We start from the raw sequence: 20,504 nt of genomic DNA on the forward strand, positions 1-20,504 counted from the left end.
TGCTGGATGCCAGAACGTCCCTAATATTTGAACTAATAGTCAGTAGCGTTTATTGTAGAAATGAAAAAGCTCCTCTGATGGCTCAGTTGCCTAATACATGCCTTGTGCAGTAGCAACCCCAACAGTTCGTTTCAGCTAGAGCTCAGTGGGAAGCATTCTTGCCAGAGTTAGAAAATAATGACTTCAGGGGCGGCACGGCGCAGTGGTTAGCACTGCTGCCTCACAGCACTGAGGAGCCGGGTTCGATCCCAGCCCCAGGTCACTGTCCTTGTGGAGTTTGCACATTCTCCCTGTTTGCGTGGGTCTCACCCCCACACCCCAAAAAGATGTGTGGGGTAGGTGGATTGGCCATGCTAAATTGCCCCTTAATTGGAAAAAAATTGGGTACTCTAACCTTCTACTAAAAAACAGAAAATAATGGCTTCAACTTCCACCTGCTAGGACTTGAGCACAGTCTAGTGTAGTACTGAGGAAATGCTACAATGTTAGCTTTCAGATAAGGAGTTAAGCCGGGGACCCTTCTGCCCTCTCAGACAGATGTAAACGATCCCACAGCAGTATTCAAAGCGCCATGGAGATCGCCCCAGTGTTCCGGCCAATTTCCTCAGGACGTCTTAAAGCGACTGAAGGACAATGAACCATTTTTTAAAAGAGTGGTCACCGTTATATTGTATGAATTTCAGCAGCAAATTTTCACAAAGCAAGGTGCCATAAACAGCAATGAGATGTGCCTGAGGGTGTAAGGGTCCTTCCTGTTTATTTTCTTAATTCGCCTTTGTTTTTATTTTGCCATTATCATTTTTGATCCATGGGTGATTAATGGACATGTCAAGTAATAGAGAATGAGGAATTCCGAAGTTACAAGAGAGAACACTCTGCGAGACAGAACAGGAGCTTCAGACTTTTCGGCACGAGAGGGATGGGGTTGGACACGGTTCGATTGATTGGCTGGGGGCCAATGAATTGGCCCAAAGGACCGTACTCTGCCCGGTAGCAGGTGGCGATTGGATCCTATCCCAGAGGAATGATTTCCAAGTCCCAAGGGGCTCAGTTTGACTCCTCGAGGCACAGGGACAAGGACTCTCTCTCTCTCTCTCTCTCTCTTTCTCCTCTTGTGTTTTCTCCAGAAAGGCTGAGCGTGCTATATTTTTGAAGCTGCAGAAAACCTGAATGAATGAATCTACAGGAAAACCATTACAGGCTGCAAACAAAGACCAGGGCCTTCTCTCTTTCTCTTTCCAGAAAGGCTGTGAGTGCTGTATTTCTGAAACTATAGAGGCCTGAATTAATCTACAGGAGAGCCTCAGACTGAAAATAGAGTTTGAAGAGGTGTATGGTCCTGGAAACACCCATCTGAAACAAAGACTTTTTTTCCCTTTTACTTATGATTTCCCCCCTATCTTCCAATCTGTGTTTGTCTGCCTTTTGTATGTAGAGGGTGGGGGCACAAATTAAAGCAGGGAATTAGGAATTAGCAGTTGTATTTGCTGCATATTTCATTACAACTCTTGTTCTTAATAAAAAGTAATTAGTTTACATTTACAAACCTGGTGACTGCAATTATTGGGCAGCCAAAGATTTTGGGTATTTTTCGAAGAATTATTGGTTAATTCATTTGTGTTGCACCCCGGGTCAAGTGGGGGTGGGAATTGTCCGCACACTAGCCCAGGGTGACGTAACAAGGGATAAATATTTGCAATGTTGTCATGAGGATTTCAGAAAGTGTATTGGTCCAATCTTTGTTCACTTATGGTGCTTCCAAACTACAAAAAGTCCACAAAGTTCAAAGATTCTGATACATTGGAACGTTTGCAGTGGAGAAAATGTACTCGTCTAAGGCGTTCCATTACTAAAGAGATGAGGACAAGGACAGTTCACACAAGAGAAATTCAATCTAATCCTTATCAAATGTTGATATTCACTTCCAAAGCAGCTTTAGCATAGAAAACATCCCAAGATATAAAGGGGAGGGGATTGCAAAAGGGATAAAGGGACATACATGGTGGATGAGATGACCAAACATTTGGTTAGAAAGTTGCGTTTTAAGAAAGTTTTCAGAGAGGCAGATGCAGTTCCAGAGATTAAGGCGAAGGCAGCAAACGACTGGTTCATCAATGACGGGGTGAAGGGAGGGGTGGTAATACCGAGCATGTCACACACTGTTGGGGGACTGAATATTTCAGCAGCCAATAAAGAGATTGACTCCGAATGGGAACGGTGAGATTCTGAAGGGATTTGAAGACAAGGCAGAGGATTAGAAACGGTCTGGGGAACATGGAGCTAACACTGATCGGGGCGATGGATGTTGAGAGAATAGGGCTTAGTGCAGGACAGGAAACTAATTTGGACAATTTGGAAATCATTAAGCAAAGTGTTAACAAACCCAAATATTATGAGAAACAGAGTTAACGTTCCAGGTTTATAACCTTGCATCAGAACTGCTCTCCACGAATACTGCCTGATCGGCTGAGAATTTCCATTTTGAGTATTTTTTGTTGTAATTTCACATTAAGTATTTGCAGTATCTTACTTTTGTGTGGGGACTAAAACACCACACTGTATATTTTTACTAAATATATATAGATATCCTCGAGGCCAATTCTAAAATTTTAATAACGAGACAAAGAGCTTTTAAACTGGCTGAAGTGGAGCGGCACGGAGGTGCAGCGGTTAGCACTGCTGCCTCACGGCGCCAAGGACCCGGATTCGACCCCGGCTCCAGGTCACTGTCCGTGTGGAGTTTGCACAATCTCCCCGTGTCTGCGTGGGTCTCACCCCCACAACCCAAAGATGTGCCGGGTAGGTGGATTGGCCACGCTAAATTGCCCCTTAATTGGAAAAACATTATTGGGTACTCTAAATTTTTTTTTTTTAAATGGCTGAAGTTATGTCTGTCTGTGACCCTCAAACAAAATGAGCTACCTATCGTAATCAGGGAAACTCCCACCTCATTATCTCTGAAGAGACACTCCCAACCCCCTGGTGGGCTGCACAGACCAAATTCAAAGAGAAATGTGCAAAGGCCATCTGCATTTCATAACCCAGGTTGACCAACCGGAGTCTACTCGTATGCTAGGACAAAGGGCCCTGCAACCTTCACTTCAATCCTTAATGGTTGAGACATTTAGCAATGTCGAGGACATAGTCAAGGGATATACATCCCTCGTCAAAGCCAGGGTGCAGACGTGGGAGTCATGTTACCTGGACCTCTAGTTTGTGAACAAGTAATATTGCCTTGTGGAACTACAAGCTCAGTCTGCTTTTCACCATCTTTCACTCAGCCTCACAGAAAAGGAGCTCTGGCCCATGTTTGGACATCTGGCCCTCATCTACACTGCCATTACTGAAAGTTCTGTACCATCACCTACAAGACTGATTCATCTCAGCATACCTATCTCACCACGTGATGTCATCACCACCGGAAAAGCGAATTATCCAGCATTGGTTTTCAACCCAGTGTCCACCGTGAAGGAATACCTCATTGGACTTTGATTCTAGACTCTGGACCCACATAAAACACATTTTCTCTTTTCTCTGTTATCTCTGCTTTGTAAATCTTTCTTTTCGCTATCCCTCTTTTACTGTATGACTGCAAAGGGGGCAATGTTGCGACGCTCCTTCTGCATTTTGAGTTGAGCAAATAAACTAACCTTTGTGGGGTAATTAATAGAAAATTGAATCGCACCAAAACCGAGGGGTTGGGAAATACGCCACTGTTTATAAAGAGGGAAACAAATCAAAAAGACCTTTCTGTTTACAGATGGGTAGTGAGAGATGAAAAAAATGCTGTTTAAATTAACCCCCTCCTGTCTGTAACACTTTTTATATAAAGACAAGGGGCTGGATTCTGTGATCCTGAGGCTAAGTGTTGACGTCGTCGGAAACGCCGTTGTGTTTCCCGACGCCGTCAACATGGCCTCAGGAACAGCTATTCTGCCCCTACAGGGGGGCCAGCATGGCACTGGAGCGATCCTCGCCACTCCAACTGCTGATCATGGCGTCAACTGGGCGCCGCGGGGTCCGCGCATGCACAGTGGCACCAACGCGTGCATTAGCACTGGCACCGGCACCAACGCCCGCATGCGCAGTGGCTCCCTTCTCCACGCCAGTCCCGACGCAACATGGCGTAGGGCCACAGGGGCCGGTGCGGAAGAAAGGAGGCCCCCAGCACGAGAGGCTGGCCCGCCAACTGGTGGGCCCCGATCGCGGGCCAGACCACAATGGAGGCCCCCCCCCCTTGGGGTCAAAACCCCCTTTCCCCCCACCCCCCCCCCCAGGCCACCCCCGGACCCTTCCACACCGAGGTCCGGCCGGCTGAGCGCAGGTTAGAACGGTGCCGGTGGGACTCGGGTTTTTTGCTACGGCCGCTCGGCCCATCCCTGGGCCAAGAATCGGCCGGGGGGGGGGGGGCGCATAGGGCGGCCCCTGACTGGCGGCGCGCCGACCAAGCCAGCTCCGATGGCGGAGAATCGCGTCGGGGCGGCGTGGCGCGATTCACGCCGGTCGTGGCGATTCTCCGGCCCGGCCCTGGGGTGAGAGAATCCCGCCCAAGATGTGGTGAGGTCATGGAGAGAATTGCAGACAAGGCAGTGGACTGCTGCTGCCAGAGTGTGCCCCACCAGATTGCATCAGATTATTGGGAAGGCAGATAATGGAAATTTCCAAAAGGGGAAAGCTCACGCATGCAGAAAGATGTTCTAACATCTAACTATTTAATAATCCCATGGTTTCTGCTTTCCCTAGGCAACCCATTGCATATCTTATCATTCATTGTGTGAGGAGCTTTCTTGAATAATTTGACACTTGGATCAGTTACATGCAGTTAACAGATGTGTGCCAAGTGGTGCAATTGGAGGTGATAAGTTGAGAGCCATGCACAGTATTGAACTATATTAGCACAGATAAATATTTCCTATCAAGTCACGGACTAAGCTAAGGATTAACACTCAACTTTTAAAATAATAAAATAATGTTATCCATTCACCTTTTCATCAAATTACATAAAGCTTACATCACAGAAACAGGCCATTCAGCCCGACTGTCTATGCTAGTGTTAATGCTCCACACAAGGCATTTTCATTCCCCCCCCTCCCCCGTCAGCAGAACCTTCTATTCTTTTCTCCCTCATGCATTTAGCCAGCTTCCCCTTCAATGTGTCCATGTGATACGCTTCAACCACGTGGTCGCGAGCTCCACATCCTCTTACTCCCCTCTCTCTAACCCCCCCCCCCCCCCCCCCCCCCCCGTTTCAACTTGTGCTGTATTTCAGAAGAAAAACTCCAGGTGTAAATTGGCAGATGAAAATAAAGAGTGGTTGAACTATGACCCCAGTCGTTACACAAGGTCCATAACCTAGAGATACAAACTTCTTACTGGCAAAAAGATGCGGCCACAGGGCAGCACGGTGGCGCAGTGGGTTAGCCCTGCTGCCTCACGGCGCCGAGGTCCCAGGTTCGATCCCGACTCTGGGTCACTGTCCGTGTGGAGTTCGCACATTTGGGTTTCGCCCCCACAACCCAAAGATGTGCAGGGTAGGTGGATTGGCCCCGCTAAATTGCCCCTTAATTGGAAAAAATGAATTGGGTACTCTAAAATTAGAAAAAAAGATGCAGCCACATGCCCGCGAATGTGTACAATGCTAAGAGGCTAACAGTTTCCATTAAACAGCTCTCCCATTTCATACATTTTGAAAAAAGATACACCGAAATCCTTCTGACAGATTTGCAATACTGTTGCAATTAAGACAGCAAACCACATAATTCATCAACCCACACACCCACGGCATTCTCCTAAAGTGGCATAGCTGAGAAATGAGTCACTTGTGTTTACAATCTAATAACTACAAAGGCAGCAGAGGTCTTACTGTTGACACAGAATGTAGATTTGAATATACGTTATATGCACACCAGGTTACACATTGGCTCTAGACCCATATACAATACAGCAAGAACACTTTTGCATTTTACCAGCTACATTGATAGAATTGAGACAGTAGAAAGTTCCAGAGCTCAGTGGTGAGTCACCGTGTTTACCAAGGATTCTGCTCACTCAGATACTGAAAGCACGTTGGGCTGGAGCGAGACCACAAATATCTATCACCAATAGTTTACCATACACCTGTACAATGCATGTCACACAACACTTTATTATTAAACTTATGACCTTTGTAAGCTGCAAACTGCAGAGCATGAGTTCTACAAATAAAATATAAATCCACAAATCTAAAACTCTCAGATTATGGCCTGGGTGAGTTGAGGATCTGGAACTTGCTTCCTTACAGATCTAGGATGTGATTGGTTCCTGCTCCGTGACTGACACATGAATGGCACAAACCAACCCGAAAGCCAGGACTTATTCTGCATTCTCTGCTTCAAGAATATAGGTTTTATGCAGAAGGAACAGATTTGACATAATTGGCAAAAGAACCCGAGACTAGATGGGCAGATTTTTAAACACAGTTTTTCCAGGTCCCTCTCCCAGTACGTCTCCCTGTTCCCACCCTCTCCCTCTCAGTGCTCTCGCCCTCTCTATCTGTGCCCACCCTTTACCCTCTCTGTGCCCACCCTCTCCCTCTCTGTGCCCACCCTCTCCCTCCACTCTCTCCCTTTGTGCCTTCTCTCTGTCTCTCCCTGTGCCATCCCTCTCCCTTTTTTCCATGCCCTCGCTCTCCCTCTGAGCCCTCACCTGCTCTTTGTACCCTCCATCTCTGCTCCCCTCTCTCTATGCCCACTCTCTCTCTTTGCCCTTTCTCTCTCTCTGCCCCTTTCTCTCTCTCTCCGCCCCCTCACTCTCTCCGCCCCCCTCTCTCTCTCTCTCTGCCCCCCCCCCTCACTCTGCCCCCTCTCTCTCTCTGTCCCCCTCTCTCTCTCCGCCCCCCTCTCTCTCTCTGCCCCCCCTCTCTCTCTCTCTCTTCCCCCCCCCCCCTCTTTCTGGTCTCTCTTTCTCTCTCTGTTCTCCTCTCTCTCTCTGCCCCCTCTCTCTCTCTCTGCCCCCCCTCTCTCTCTCTCCCCCCCCCTCTTTCTGGTCTCTCTTTCTCTCTCTGTTCCCCTCTCTCTCTCTGCCCCCCCCCTCTCTCTCTCTCTCTCTCTGCACCCCCCCTCCATCGGTCTCTGCCCTCCCTCCCTCCCTCTCTCTCTCCCGGTGTCCCCCACCTCTCTGCCCCTTCTCAATCTTTCCCTCTGCCACCCCTTCGCCATCGGTCTCTCTGCCCTCCCTCTCCCTCAGTCTTTCTGCCTTCACTCTCTCTCTCGGTGCCCCCACCTCTCTCTCTGCCCACACATTCTCTCGCTCTCTGTACCCACTTCTCTCTCGCTCTTTGTCCACTTCTCTCTCGCCCTCTCTGCCCACGCTCCCTTTCTCTCTGCCCACCTACTCGCGCTCTCTCTCTGCCCACTCTCACGCTAGCCCTCTGTGCCCGTACACTCTCAGCTTCTGTGCCCACATGCTCTATCTCACATGCTACGCCCACATGCTCTTTCACGCGTTGTGCCTTCGTTCTCTCACTCGCGCGATGCACCCATGCATTTTCACATGCGTGCTGTGCCCGCTCTTCTTCTCGCGCTGTGCCCGCGGTCTCTCTCGCATGTGCTGCACCCGTGCTCTCTTTCTCGCGCCCTGCGCCCATGCTCTTCCTCGTGCTTTGCCCCCACGCTCTCACTCACGCTCTGCGCCCGTGCTCTCCCTTTCGCTCTCTCGCACTCTGTGCCCGCGCCCTCTCACACTCTGTGCCTGCACCCTCTCGCGCCCTGTGCCCAAGCCCTCTCTTGCGCTCTGTGCCCGCCCACTCTCTCGCGCTGTGCCTGCCCACTCTCACATGCTGTGCCTGCACACTCTCACGCTGTGCCCGCCCACTCTCTCCCGTTGTGTCCGTGCTCTCTCTCGCCCTCTGTGCCCACGCTCTCTTGCGTACTCTGTACTCGCTTTCTCTTGCGTGCTGTGCCCGCATTCTCTTGTGCGCACTGTGCCCGCGTGCTCTCGCGCGCACTATCCCCACGCTCTGTGTCCTCGCTCTCTCACCCTCTGCCTCCACGCTCTCCCTTGCACTCTCTCGTGCTCTGTGCCCCACTCGCTCTGTGCCTACTCTTTCTTGTGCTCTGTGCCCGCACAATCTCGCACGCTCTGTGCCCGTGCTCTCTCTCACGCTGTGCCCGTACACTCACGCTGTGCCCGTGTTCTCCCTCACGCTCTGTCCCCGCGCTCTCTCGTGCGTTCTGCGCCCGCGCTCTCATGTTCTGCCTCCGCGCCCTCTCTCTTGCTCTGCCTCCGTGTTCTCTCTCTTGCTCTGCCTCCGCGTTCTCCCTTGCGCTCTCTCGTGCACTGTGCCCGCTCTCTCTCGCGCCCTATGCCCATGCTCTCTTTCATGCTGTGTCCATGCTCTCCCACGTGTGCTCTCTCACGCTCTGTGCTCTCCCTCTCACGTGCTCTGTGCCCTCCCTCTCACGTGCTCTGTGCCCTCCCTCTCACGTGCTCTGTGCGCGCGCTCTCGCCTGCTCTGTGCGCGCGCTCTCTCGTACGCTCTGTGCCCGTTCTCTCCCTTGCGCTCTCACTTGCCCTGTGCCCGCACACTCTCTCGCGGCTCTGTGCCCACCCACCCTCTCTCATGTTCTGTGCCCGCCCTCTCTCGTGCTTTGTGCCTGCCCTCTCTCGCCCGCTCTGTGCCCGCCCTCTCTCACGCACTCTGTGCCCGCCCTCTCTCGCGCACTCTGTGCCCGCCCACTCTCGCGCACTCTGTGCCCGCCCACTCTCGCACTCTGTGCCCGCCCTCTCTCACGCACTCTGTGCCCGCCCTCTCTCGCGCACTCTGTGCCCACCCTCTCTCACGCACTCTGTGTCCACTCACTCTCGCGCACTCTGTGCCCGCCCTCTCTTGCGTGGTGCCCACCCTCTCTCTCTCGCGCTCTGTGCCCGCCCTCTCTCGCATGGTGCCCACCCTCCCTCGCGCGTTCTGTGCCCGTGCTCTCTTGCGCGCTCTGTGCCCGCCCTCTCTCGCGTGCTCTGTTCCCGCCCTCTCTCACGCGCTCTGTGCCTGCCCTCTCTCACGCGCTCTGTGCCCGCCCTCTCTCACGTGCTCTGTGCCCGCCCTCTGTCATGTGCTCTGTGCCCGCCCTCTCTCACGCGCTGTGCTCGCCCTCTCTCACGCGATCTGTGCCCGCCCTCTCTCGCGTGGTGCCCACCCTCTCTCGCGCGCTCTGTGCCCACCCTTTCTTGCATGGTGCCCACCCTCTCTCTCGCACTCTGTGCCAGCCCTCTCTCGCGTGGTGCCCACCCTCTCTCGCGCGTTCTGTGCCCGTGCTCTCTCACGTGCTCTGTGCCCACCCTCTCTCGCGCGCTCTGTGCCCACCCTCTCTCGCGCGCTCTGTGCCCACCCTCTCTCGCGCGCTCTGTGCCCACCCTCTCTCGCGCGCTCTGTGCCCACCCTCTCTCGCGCGCTCTCCCTCTCACTCTGTGCCCGTGCTCCCTCGCGCGCTCTGTGCCCACCCTCTCTCGCGCGCTCTGTGCCCACCCTCTCTCGCGCGCTCTGTGCCCACCCTCTCTCGCGCGCTCTGTGCCCACCCTCTCTCGCGCGCTCTGTGCCCACCCTCTCTCGCGCGCTCTGTGCCCACCCTCTCTCGCGCGCTCTGTGCCCACCCTCTCTCGCGCGCTCTGTGCCCACCCTCTCTCGCGCGCTCTGTGCCCACCCTCTCTCGCGCGCTCTGTGCCCGTGCTCTCTCGCGCGCTGTGCCCACCCTCTCTCGCACGCTCTGTGCCCACCCTCTCTCGCGCGCGCTCCCTCTCGCTCTGTGCCCGTGCTCTCTCGCGCGCTCTGTGCCCACCCTCTCTCGCGCGCGCTCCCTCTCGCTCTGTGCCCGTGCTCTCTCGCGCGCTCTGTGCCCACCCTCTCTCGCGTGCTCTGTGCCCGTGCTCTCTCGCGTGCTCTGTGCCCGTGCTCTCTCGCGCGCGCTCCCTCTCACTCTGTGCCCGTGCTCTCTCGCGCGCTGTGCCCACCCTCTCTCGCACGCTCTGTGCCCACCCTCGCGCGCGCTCCCTCTCGCTCTGTGCCCGTGCTCTCTCGCGCGCTCTGTGCCCACCCTCTCTCGCGTGCTCTGTGCCCGTGCTCTCTCGCGTGCTCTGTGCCCGTGCTCTCTCGCGCGCGCTCCCTCTCACTCTGTGCCCGTGCTCTCTCGCGCGCTGTGCCCACCCTCTCTCGCACGCTCTGTGCCCACCCTCTCTCGCGCGCGCTCCCTCTCGCTCTGTGCCCGTGCTCTCTCGCGCGCTCTGTGCCCACCCTCTCTCGCGTGCTCTGTGCCCGTGCTCTCTCGCGCGCGCTCCCTCTCACTCTGTGCCCGTGCTCTCTCGCACGCTGTGCCCACCCTCTCTCGCACGCTCTGTGCCCACCCTCTCTCGCGCGCGCTCTCCCTCTCACTCTGTGCCCGTGCTCCCTCGCACGCTCTCCCTCTCGCTCTGGCCCTCTCTCTGTCCTCTCCCTCTCTCTGTCCTCTCCCACTGCCCTCTCCCTCTCTTTGCCCTCTTCATTTGCCCACACTCTCTGCTCCCTCTCTCTCTTTCTCTACCCTCTCTGTCTGCCCACTCTCTCTCAATGTCTAGTTATTAATTATTAATTGCAGCATAATAAATAAATAAGCAGGTTCGCATTCCCCGCGCAGCGCGCCCCTACCTGTCGGGAGCGCGGGCGGTGCCGGGGACGCGCTCTCTCCGTCCCCACTGTCCACACGCTCACACACGGAGCCCAGTTCCGGGAGCGCTGACGTCACCTGTTTGCCCATGTGACTTCATTCATGAAAATCCCGGCAACGTCACAGGGCCTCTGGAATTGGCGGGAAAAGCTGAAACTTCTCAAAATAAATTATATATAATGCACCGAATATAAATTACATATACGATTCTTCATCTCAATTAGATACATATTACTTAAGTAAAATAATCTATAAAATAAAATTTTAAATTATATTTGAAATAAATATAAATTGTATAGAAATTATCATCTAAAATATGTAAAATACTTAGTCTAAATTATATATTAAAGGCTGAATGTAAATGATATTTGGATACTATATGTGAATTATATATAAATTTAAATTGTGTTTCATGTAAAATTAGAAATAATTGCACAAAATAGATTATTTCCACGTGGAGATGGTTAGAATAGAGAATCCTCTGGCATAAAGAATCCTTAATAGAAGCAACTGTCAGAAATTACTTTAAAAGAGAAAGACTTCATAGAAGAGGAATGCTAAAGAGTTCAAGAAATGGGCAGGGGACTCTGCGGCATCCACCAGGCTTCATTTGCGGCGAGAAGCCCGTGAGGCCTTGTTCAATGGACAAATTAACATCGAATAGTGTTGCCAACCTTGCTGGGCTGAGCGCTGGGAATTGGGGCAATTCCCACTCGCTGCAGCACTTGGAAAGTTTTCCGGAGAATCGCACCCAGAGAAAAAGGCTTGGATTTAAACAACAACCTTTCACAATCTCAAGACATCGTGAAGTGCTTTTTGGTCAAGGAAGTATTTTTGATGTATCGTTACTTTTGTAATATAGGCAGGATGACCAACCATCCCTTATTTTAAAATATTATCCCGTATTTGTTTTTTTTAAATTTAGAGTAGCCAATTATTTTATTTGTTTTTATTTTTTGTCCAGTTTAGGGGCAATTTAGCGCTGCCAATCCACCTATCCTGCCCATCTTTTGGGTTGTGGGGGTGAAACCCACGCAGACACTGGGAGAATGTGCAAATTCCACACGGACAGTGACCCAGAGCTGGGAGCGAACCCGGGTCCTCAGCGCCGTAGGCAGCAATGCTAACCACTGTGCCACCGTGCTGCCCTTATTATCCCGTAATTTTGACATTTGTCCCCTACTGTATTTCCATTTGTGCCCCAAAGTGTGGTGCTGCTGACAGGCTGGAAGGTTTTGGTGGGTGTCTCTTGTTGCTGCCTTTGGCTCTGTGTCGCTGAGGAGCAGCTGCACTGGGCCTGGCACTCCCACCACAAGAAGAAGGTGCAGGGCGGCATGGCGGCACAGTGGTTAGCATTGCTGTCTCATGGCGCTGAGGACCTGGGTTCAATCCTGGCTTCGGGTCACTGTCCGTGTGGAGTTTGCACATTCTCGCTGTGTCTGCGTGGGTCACATCCCCACAACCCAAAGGTATGCAGGGTAGGTAGATTGGCCACACTAAATTGCCCCGTAATTGGAAAAAAAAGAATTGGGCACTTTAAATTCATTTTTAAAAAACAAGAAGGTGCGGGGCCCAGGAAGGGGCTTGAGCAGCAGTGGTGTGAGCAGGCTCAGCCAGGTAATATTGGCAATAGCGGGGAGACTGGGTTGGTTAGGACTGGAGAGGGGGAGAGCTAGAGCTAATGAATTGACTCGGATGGCACCTTGGGCTCTCCATGCTCACTTAAAACATTGGTTTGCACAGCTTTACCATCAGCCACTTTATCACAACAAATGATTTCACTGTGAAACTATAGATTTCCAAACTATTACAGTCAAATATATGATGAGTTTAACCAAATCTAAAAGGCCATAATAAAGGAACATTTATTGCAGGATTTCACATTTACATCAAGCTTTTTATCAGGATCAGCTTCGCATGAGTTGCATGAATCATCAAAAATAAGATATCAACACAAATTTATGTACATGAAGAGTAACAAAATGTAGTTCACATTGAATTTTAACTGCAAAATAATCTCTTAAATTCAATCCACTTGTGAAATTACATAGTTAAAATGAGCATATGCATCCAAGATGCATTAATAGATCAAATTTACTTCAGTACCCTTGAGCCATGGAAGCATCAATTTGTGTGGGAAGAGGTATCTTTAACATATTTTCAATCTTGATTGAATATCTATTTTCAATTAAAATACGGATAATATAGACAGCTCCATTCTCCATTTCGAAATGAAAATGCTTGTGCTCCTCACTGGGACACACACCAACCCATCCCCATGCCCCCGTCAGACTTGGTCACTGTTCCCTTGTATTATCCCAAGTGCTCCTTGTTTTTTTTTTCAAGATTTGGTCACCCTGAATCGAGGAAAAGCTGCTGACAATTTGCCCCAGCCATCTCCCACAAACAGCAATGGGATAATGACCAAATGACCCTTTTTTAGATGTCGTTAGGGGGATGTGTATTAACCATGTTACTGGGAGAAATACCCTGGGCTGGATTCTCAGATCCTGCAGCTACATCCGCGCACGCACCCGGCCTGCCAAGAAACAGTCCCCCTGTAACCAGCCTCACCACCGCCGGACCACCCCTCACCAGTCCCCCCAACCCCCACTGAAGCCCACCCCTGCCTCAGTCCGCAGACGCCACGCGAGGTCCCCGAACGGTGCTAGCACACGTGTCCCACACCGTCGGAGACTCGGCACATCCGTGGCGGAGCATCGAGGGAGGGCCTCAGGTGACGTCCTGAGATCGGCCATACGGCATGCGGCGTTCTCCACGAGTACGTCGTTTTTGAGGCGGCGGAACATCGCAAAAACAGCGCCGCCCCCAATTCCGACATAAACTTGATTTCGCCGTTGCCGATCAGAGAATCCAGCCCCTGTCCTTCTTTGGAATACTGTTACGAGGTGTTTCATGCCCAGCAGAGTGGACATGAAACACCCTCCTTCATGGGCATGGCCCCTCTCAGGCTCTGACCCTTGGCAGTGCCACCCTGGCAGTACACCTGCTGGCTTTAGTGCCAAGGTGCCCACGTTCCAGGGGGAATGCCAGTGAGCTACCCTGCATTATCCCTGACCACCCAAAGGCCCACAGTGGCTGGTAGACCCCCTGGGTGCTGTTCCACCTGGTCCACATTTAGCTGGGGCTTCCCTGGGGAGACCGTTAGATCCCATGAGGCTGGTAGATCCCGGGTGAGCTCGCTGAAGTTGGTTTGTATGTGCGGCTTAGTACCACCCATTATGGGCAGGATCCTGATCCTGATGCCTCGTGAGATCTGGGTAGATCTCACAAGGTCTGCTGGCAGCCAGGAAGCCAGCGGGAGGCTTGACCAGGCATCTATCGGCCGCGTCACGCTCCTGTTCGCGTGCGACCGCGGCCGGTAGATCGCACCCAATGTGTGAAGTCTGTGACCTTTCATTAGAATTTATTTTTATATTTGTTTCTGTTTTTATTTCAGATTTTCAGCATCTACGGTATTTCGTTTTTTTAAAGCCGTAGTTTAACGTCTCAACTGAATGAAGCACGTCCACTGGTGCAGTTCCCTCTGCAGAACATTGGAGTGTCAACCTTGGTTTTGTGCTCATGTCTCTGGAGTGGAACCTGACAATCAGATTTGTTTCTGGGTACAGGGGTTGAGGAAGAGACATATGGTGAGAAGGTCTTTGAGATTTATCATTACGTTGTGGGCTTATTGGGCCTAATTACTGTTCATAGAAATCGCCATGCTATTGTGCATCATTTTATTCTGCTGGTCAGAGGCTCGTCAAATAATCAGGTGAAATGGCACTATATCTATAATAAACTGAAGTAACAAAGCTGAAAATTTAATAGTAATGTACAGTTTTCCTGAGTGGTTGAAACATAGCAAGCAGGAAGGTGTCAGGTTTGAGCCTCGGTGTGTGCTGGGCTAGTTAGTCCTAGCCAGAATGCTGTTGATAGGGGTAGTTGGTGAGCCAGCTTTGCGGAGGGCTGACAGTCAGAACGGTTTCTCACTCTTGGTCGCTTTCCACTAATCCCTTCTGGAAGTGTGTGTGCGGAGACTGGAATGAAAACAGGGTGAGGTTTGGCTGCAATTCCTCTTGCTCTCTTTCTCTCATTGCAGTTAGATGCGTTTCTCGAACTCCACATCGAGACTCACGTGTGACACGAGTGAAAACCACTCAGCTGAATCGGAATTATGCAACACAGGGGAGGCCATTTGACCATTGTACCTGTACTGACTCCTGGACTTGAGTTATCCAATCAGTCTCACTTCCCTCTGCTTTTCTCCTCGAGCCCGGCACTTCCTTGATGCTTCAAGTATTTATCCAATTCCCATTTGAAAGCTTTCCATTGACTCGGACTCTGCTCTCCAGTTGAGCATTCCAGATCATCACAATTTACTACGTGACAGAAAAAAATCATCTTGCTTTGCAATTTTACCAATTTTCTCAAGTCTGTGTTGTCTGTTTGCTGACTCTCCCACCAATGGAAAGAGCTTCTCCTTATTTGCTCTATCAAAACCTCTCCGAGGTACCCTGCACTGCTGAGACGTACTATAACCATCAGGGAGGAGAGCGAGAGAGACTTGCTTTCACAACTGAGGACATTGTTCAAAGCCAATTAAGTACTTTTGAAGTGTCGTAACTAATATATCGCAGAAAACATGGCAGCAATTTGCACAAAACAAACACCCAAAAACAGATATCTAACAATGATTGGATAATCTGTTTTAGTGTTGTTGGTCAGGACACCGGGGAGATCACCCCTGCTCTTCTTCAAAATAGTGCCATTGCGTTTTTGACATTGGGATTTAGCATCATAACCTTTCCAAAAAATAGCACCTCCAAATCTGTCATGGTTATCGCATGGGAGGTCAGTCTGGATTTTTGTCCTCAATGGACTTGAACTCACAATATTCTGACTGACAGACAATATCAACTGAGCCATAGCTGACATTGTAGAGTATGGGATATTGGAGAAACATTAGCGGAGAATTTTAAAAAGCACCATGAATTTTATGTTATAAAGATATGCACGTGTAGGATGTGTATGTTGCCATTCTGCTCGCAGAGCTGAGAACCTTCAATGGCCCAGTAGCACCACTAGCAGGAAAGTGGCAGTACTACATCTCGGCGGCAAATATTTATAATAAAGGACAGGGCATTTGTTCAGAGAAAAACAGAGCTCACGATTCCAGTCTGTGACATTTCATCAGAACTGGGAAAAGTTTGAAATGGAATAGGTTCTAAGCAACTGAAAGATGGGTGTGGGGGGTGGGGGCGAGGGGAAGGAAAGAAGAACAAATGGGAAGGTCTGTGACAGGTTGAGCAGCGCTCCGAAAGCTAGTGACATCGAAACAAACCTGTTGAACTTTAACCTGGTGTTGTAAAACTTCTTACTGTGGTTGAAGTCCAGGAGAGATTAAATAAGAAATAGGTTATGGTGTGTTATATCTTTTGGTTGCCTCAAAGAGAAAAAAGAAAGTATGGAGGTGCCCACACTCCAGATTCTTACAAGGACAAGGTTTTATTAAGAGGTGTTGCTCATACAATCTAAGATGGAGAACTGAAGCCTGGGTAAACACTCTGCTGATGTGTCTATATATCACATGACACTTCACCAGCAGAATGTATTCTCCGACACACAACATGGTGCAATTCAAAATGAGATAATAAAGGGAGATGTAATTGGCAGGATACTGAAAGCTGCCATTCAAAAGCAAAGAGAAGGAAATAAGAGAGAAATGAGAGCGAAAAATAACAACAAAGAAAGAAAATGGGTGAAGAGGTTCCGATTAGAAATGATTGAACTCAATGAGTCCAGAAGGCGGTGCAGAAATCTGGAATTCCCATTTTTATTTCAGATTTCCAGCTTCCACAGTGCTTTTGCTTTTATGCTTGTAATAAATGCTTTCTGAGCCGAGCCTTTTCCCAGTAGCTGTTTCCTCATGAGGTATATCCGTCTCAGTGGCCCTAACTGACATGCGAGCGTCAATAGCAAGTTCCAGTGGACTTTTTCACTGTGGCATGCGTCACAAGCAGGTCAGAACCCATCAGGTGCATTTTATCATCCAAATTTAGCCTGCCTACTGAAATTAAACAGAATGAGTTTGGGGGTTTGAGCAGAGGGTGTTGAAGGCTCTACATGGCGACTACGTTTACAGTAAACATGCTTTTTGTTAGATATTTTCTTCCTATTCTCCTTGAGGCAAATTAAAAAAACTTGCACTTATATAATGCCTTTCATTATCTCAGATTGCCCCAAAGTTCTTGACAGCCAATAACATTTAGTCACTGTTGTAATGTAGAAAATGTCAATTTATGCAGAGCAAGTTCCCAAACAATGTTTTTTTAGTGATATTTATTGAGGGATAAGTATTGAGCACGACCTCAGGGAAAACGGCCCTGCTGCTCTTCAAAATAATATCACGGGATCTTTTACGCTCTGAGAGCAGATGGGACCTTGGTTTATTGTCCCACACAACAGACAGCACCACCAACAGTGTAGCGTTCCAATGGGAGTATCATCCAAGATTTTGTGCTCAAGCCACTGGAATTGAGACTTAAGCCCACAATTTCTTGACTTGGAGACTGAAGTGTTACCCACTGAGCCACATTCCCACTTTTACAACAATTCTGGTAGCTCGCCCAAGGGGTCATGCTGACTATTTGACCAGGGTGTGCAGTCACACCTGACTTTGGCCTCACCCGATGCCCATCCACGCCCACTATCCAGGACAAAAGCCTTTGGATTGTGATCCTGGGAGAAAGGTCTGACTGTCCGCCGCTCCAGCAGTAGAGATCAAGTAATCCAACACTAGACCGGGTTCCGAATCTATGTCAAAAGTGCTGTATTAATGCAATTTGGGAGGAGGGATGGTAACCAGTGTACATAATAAGATAATTCTTCAAAGTACTAGGAAGGAAGATGAGAAATCCTTATTTTATGCAGTTGTAATGATCTGGGGCGCCCTGAGTGAAAGGGTCATAGAAACCAGAGTCAGTAGTAACCTTCAAGAAGGAGTTGGATACATACTTGAAAGGGAGAAAGTTGTAGGGCTGAGGAAGGAACACTAATTGGTAGGTATTTCAAAGAACCAGGAAAAACATTCCAGACCAAATAGTCTCCTTCTGTGCTGTAAAATTTTAGGGAGTTGCTGTCATTGTTCCTAACCTCATTTAGTCACCAGACAATGTTTTGAAACAACTAGTATCAGAAGACAATTTCACAGGGTAAAACCCATGCCCTTGGCACAGCAGTCTGAATATCATTAAGCCGGTTCCCCTGCCCTGGTTAAACATTTGTTTTGCAGCTGCAATCTAGATCAGCTCATGATGCAACTTCCTCTTCCTGATTGAATTTCCTGCCATGAGCAGCTGTGCTGTAACTCTGCAGGGTATGGGGGAGGAGCTGATTAGCCTGACCAGAGTGTTCATTCATTTCACTGGTTCAGATTTGTGACCGGTTAAATTCCAGTTTCTCAGCAGAGAATCAAAAGGAGGAGCTTTGGACACATAATCATTCCATGGAGACTGCTGTGAGTGCCATATTCATTTTACATTAGATTCTAGTAAAGGATGAAGTTAGTTACAGTTTGACTTAGCAAGAAGGACTCTCAAAGGCGAATTGTCTACCTGCTGGATGAGATATTAAGCCAAGGCATATCTGCATGTGCTGGAAGATGTTGAATCCCGGGGCAAGGAACATGGGAACAGAAGTAGGCCATTCAGCCCCTCAATTCAGTTTCTCCTTTCAATTAGATCATAGCTGATTTGTAAATACTATCTACTGGCTTTGATTCTGTAGTTCTCAATACCAGGAGATCTGATGTAATGCAAACCTTTAACACATCTACAAAATGCCACATACTTGATTAAGCTGATCGAACTCAACCTCTTGAGTTAGGAGATCATGGGTTCAAATCTCACTCCAGAGACTTAAAAAAAAATCTTTTCATTAGCACTTTTCAAAAGTATGTACATTTGCCTTTCGGTTATTATACAGTGTAGAAAAAAAGGCATTGTCCTACTTTTCTTTAATTTATTTACATACTGTTGCTGCCCAGCTTGGCATGTCTCCCTTCCCCCCCCCCCCCCCCCCGCTGTCCTCCCTGGTTAATCCAGGGGTGTGCTCCCCTTTCTCCTTGTCCCCGTCCCCCCCACCCATCCACCTTTCTTCCCACCATCGGCTTCCACGGTGTTCTTTTGGAAGGGGGGGGCACTTTGTCCCTCTCAGGCTCGCTGCCTCCTTTATGGGTCCTTTTTGATTTCCGCCACCAGACTGATCAGGTTCCACTTGTGGATCTGTGTCCAGTCCCTGGCTATTTTGATCCCCAGGTATCGGATTCTATTTTGGGCTATTTTAAACGTGAGCCCATTCAGCTCTGCCCCTCCCCCATTTGGGTTCACTGGGAATGCCTCACTCTTGCCCAAGTTGAGTTTGTTATCCAAAAAGGTTCCAAACTCTTTCAGGATCCGCATGATTGCTTTCAGTCCTTCATGTGGCTTTGAGATGTACAGGAGCAGGTCGTCCGCATAGAGTGAGACTCTGTGCTCTCTGTCTCCTCTTTGGATGCCTTTCCAGCTTTTTGCGTCCCACAGGGCTATCAGCAGGGGTTTGATTGCTAATGCAAACAGGGGCAGGGACAGTGGGCATCCCTGCCTTGTGCCTCTTTGTATTCAGAACTGGTGGTGTTAGTTCGAACGCTTGCCTTGGGAGCGTTGTACAGGAGTCTCACCCAGGCGGTGAATCCTGCTCCTAGCACAAACCGTTCCAGTACCTCGAGGAGATACTTCCATTCGACTGTCAAAGGCCTTTTCTGCGTGGAGAGAGACGATCATCTCTGGTGTTCTCTCCCTGGGGGGGGGTCATTATTACGTTCAACAGCTGCCTGATAGTCGCAGTGTGTTGCCTACGCTTGACAAAGCCCATTTGGTCCTCAGCGACCTCCTCTGCTACACAATTCTCCAGCCTTTTAACCAGGACCTTTGTGAGTATTTTAGCATCCATTTTTGGCAGTGAAATGGGCCTCTATGATTCACATTCCGCTGGGTCTTTGCCTTTTTTGGGTATCAGTGAAATTGTGGCCTGCGCTAGTGTAGGACGCAAAGTGCCCCTTGCTAGCGAGTCTGCGAACATGTCCCTTAGACGTGGGGCCAATTTGGTGCAAATTTTTTATAGAAGCCCGCCAGGATCCCATCTGGTCCCGGCGCATTCCCCGCCTGCATGGAGCTGATGCTCTCCATGATTTCTCCCAGATCTATTGGTGCTTCCAGCTCCCTCAATCTGTCCTCACCATAACTGGTATTCCCAGTCCGTCGAGGAACTGTTTCATACCCCCCGGCCCCGTTGGAGGGTTCGGAGGTGCACAGCCCTCGGTAGAAGGTCTCAAATGCTCAGTTAACCTCTTTTTGTTTCGCTACTGCCTCTGCCATCCGTTACCTGCGCTATTTCCCTGGTGGCTGCCTGCTTTCTCAGCTGGTGAGCCAGTAGGCAGCCAGCCTTTTCTCCGTGTTCGTAAAAGGTCCCCCGTTTCTGGCGGAGTTGGTACACTGCTTTCCTAGTGGATAGCAGGTTACAGTCCATTTGTAGCTTTTTTCTCTCCGCCAGCAGCTCTATGGTCGGAGTACTTTCTGTCGACCTCCAGGATGGAGTCGATCAGCTGTTGTTTGGCCTACCTCTCTTCCCTATCTCTATGCGCCTTGTAGGCTACAATTTCCCCTCTGATCCCAGCCTCCCCATTCCGGTTGTTACTTATGTAGTCGCCTGTAGCCTGTAATGTTTTCTGGCAGAAGGCCTTGTCAGCCTGGAGGTCCATGTCCAGCCCCCATGTGGGGTGCTGGGCAC

At 49.9% G+C, this 20,504-nt stretch overlaps 1 protein-coding gene and 1 long non-coding RNA gene across 2 annotated transcripts in view; one reads left to right on the top strand and one right to left on the bottom strand.

The window, feature by feature from the left end:
- Nucleotides 1-10,705, bottom strand: part of gaa2 (alpha glucosidase 2) — a 118,788-nt gene extending 108,083 nt beyond the window's left edge. The window contains exon 1 of the mRNA XM_072481025.1: nucleotides 10,655-10,705. The gene's annotated coding sequence lies outside the window, so the exon portion shown is untranslated. The remainder of the gene's footprint in view (nucleotides 1-10,654) is intronic.
- The window catches only part of LOC140394144 (uncharacterized), a 126,658-nt gene that overhangs the window by 39,526 nt on the left and 66,628 nt on the right, over nucleotides 1-20,504 (top strand). The window contains exon 2 of the long non-coding RNA XR_011935823.1: nucleotides 14,134-14,326. This is a non-coding gene — a long non-coding RNA (uncharacterized lncRNA). The remainder of the gene's footprint in view (nucleotides 1-14,133; nucleotides 14,327-20,504) is intronic.

Source organism: Scyliorhinus torazame, chromosome 17 (genome assembly GCF_047496885.1).
Source record: "Scyliorhinus torazame isolate Kashiwa2021f chromosome 17, sScyTor2.1, whole genome shotgun sequence".
NCBI classification, from domain to species: Eukaryota; Metazoa; Chordata; class Chondrichthyes; order Carcharhiniformes; family Scyliorhinidae; genus Scyliorhinus; species Scyliorhinus torazame.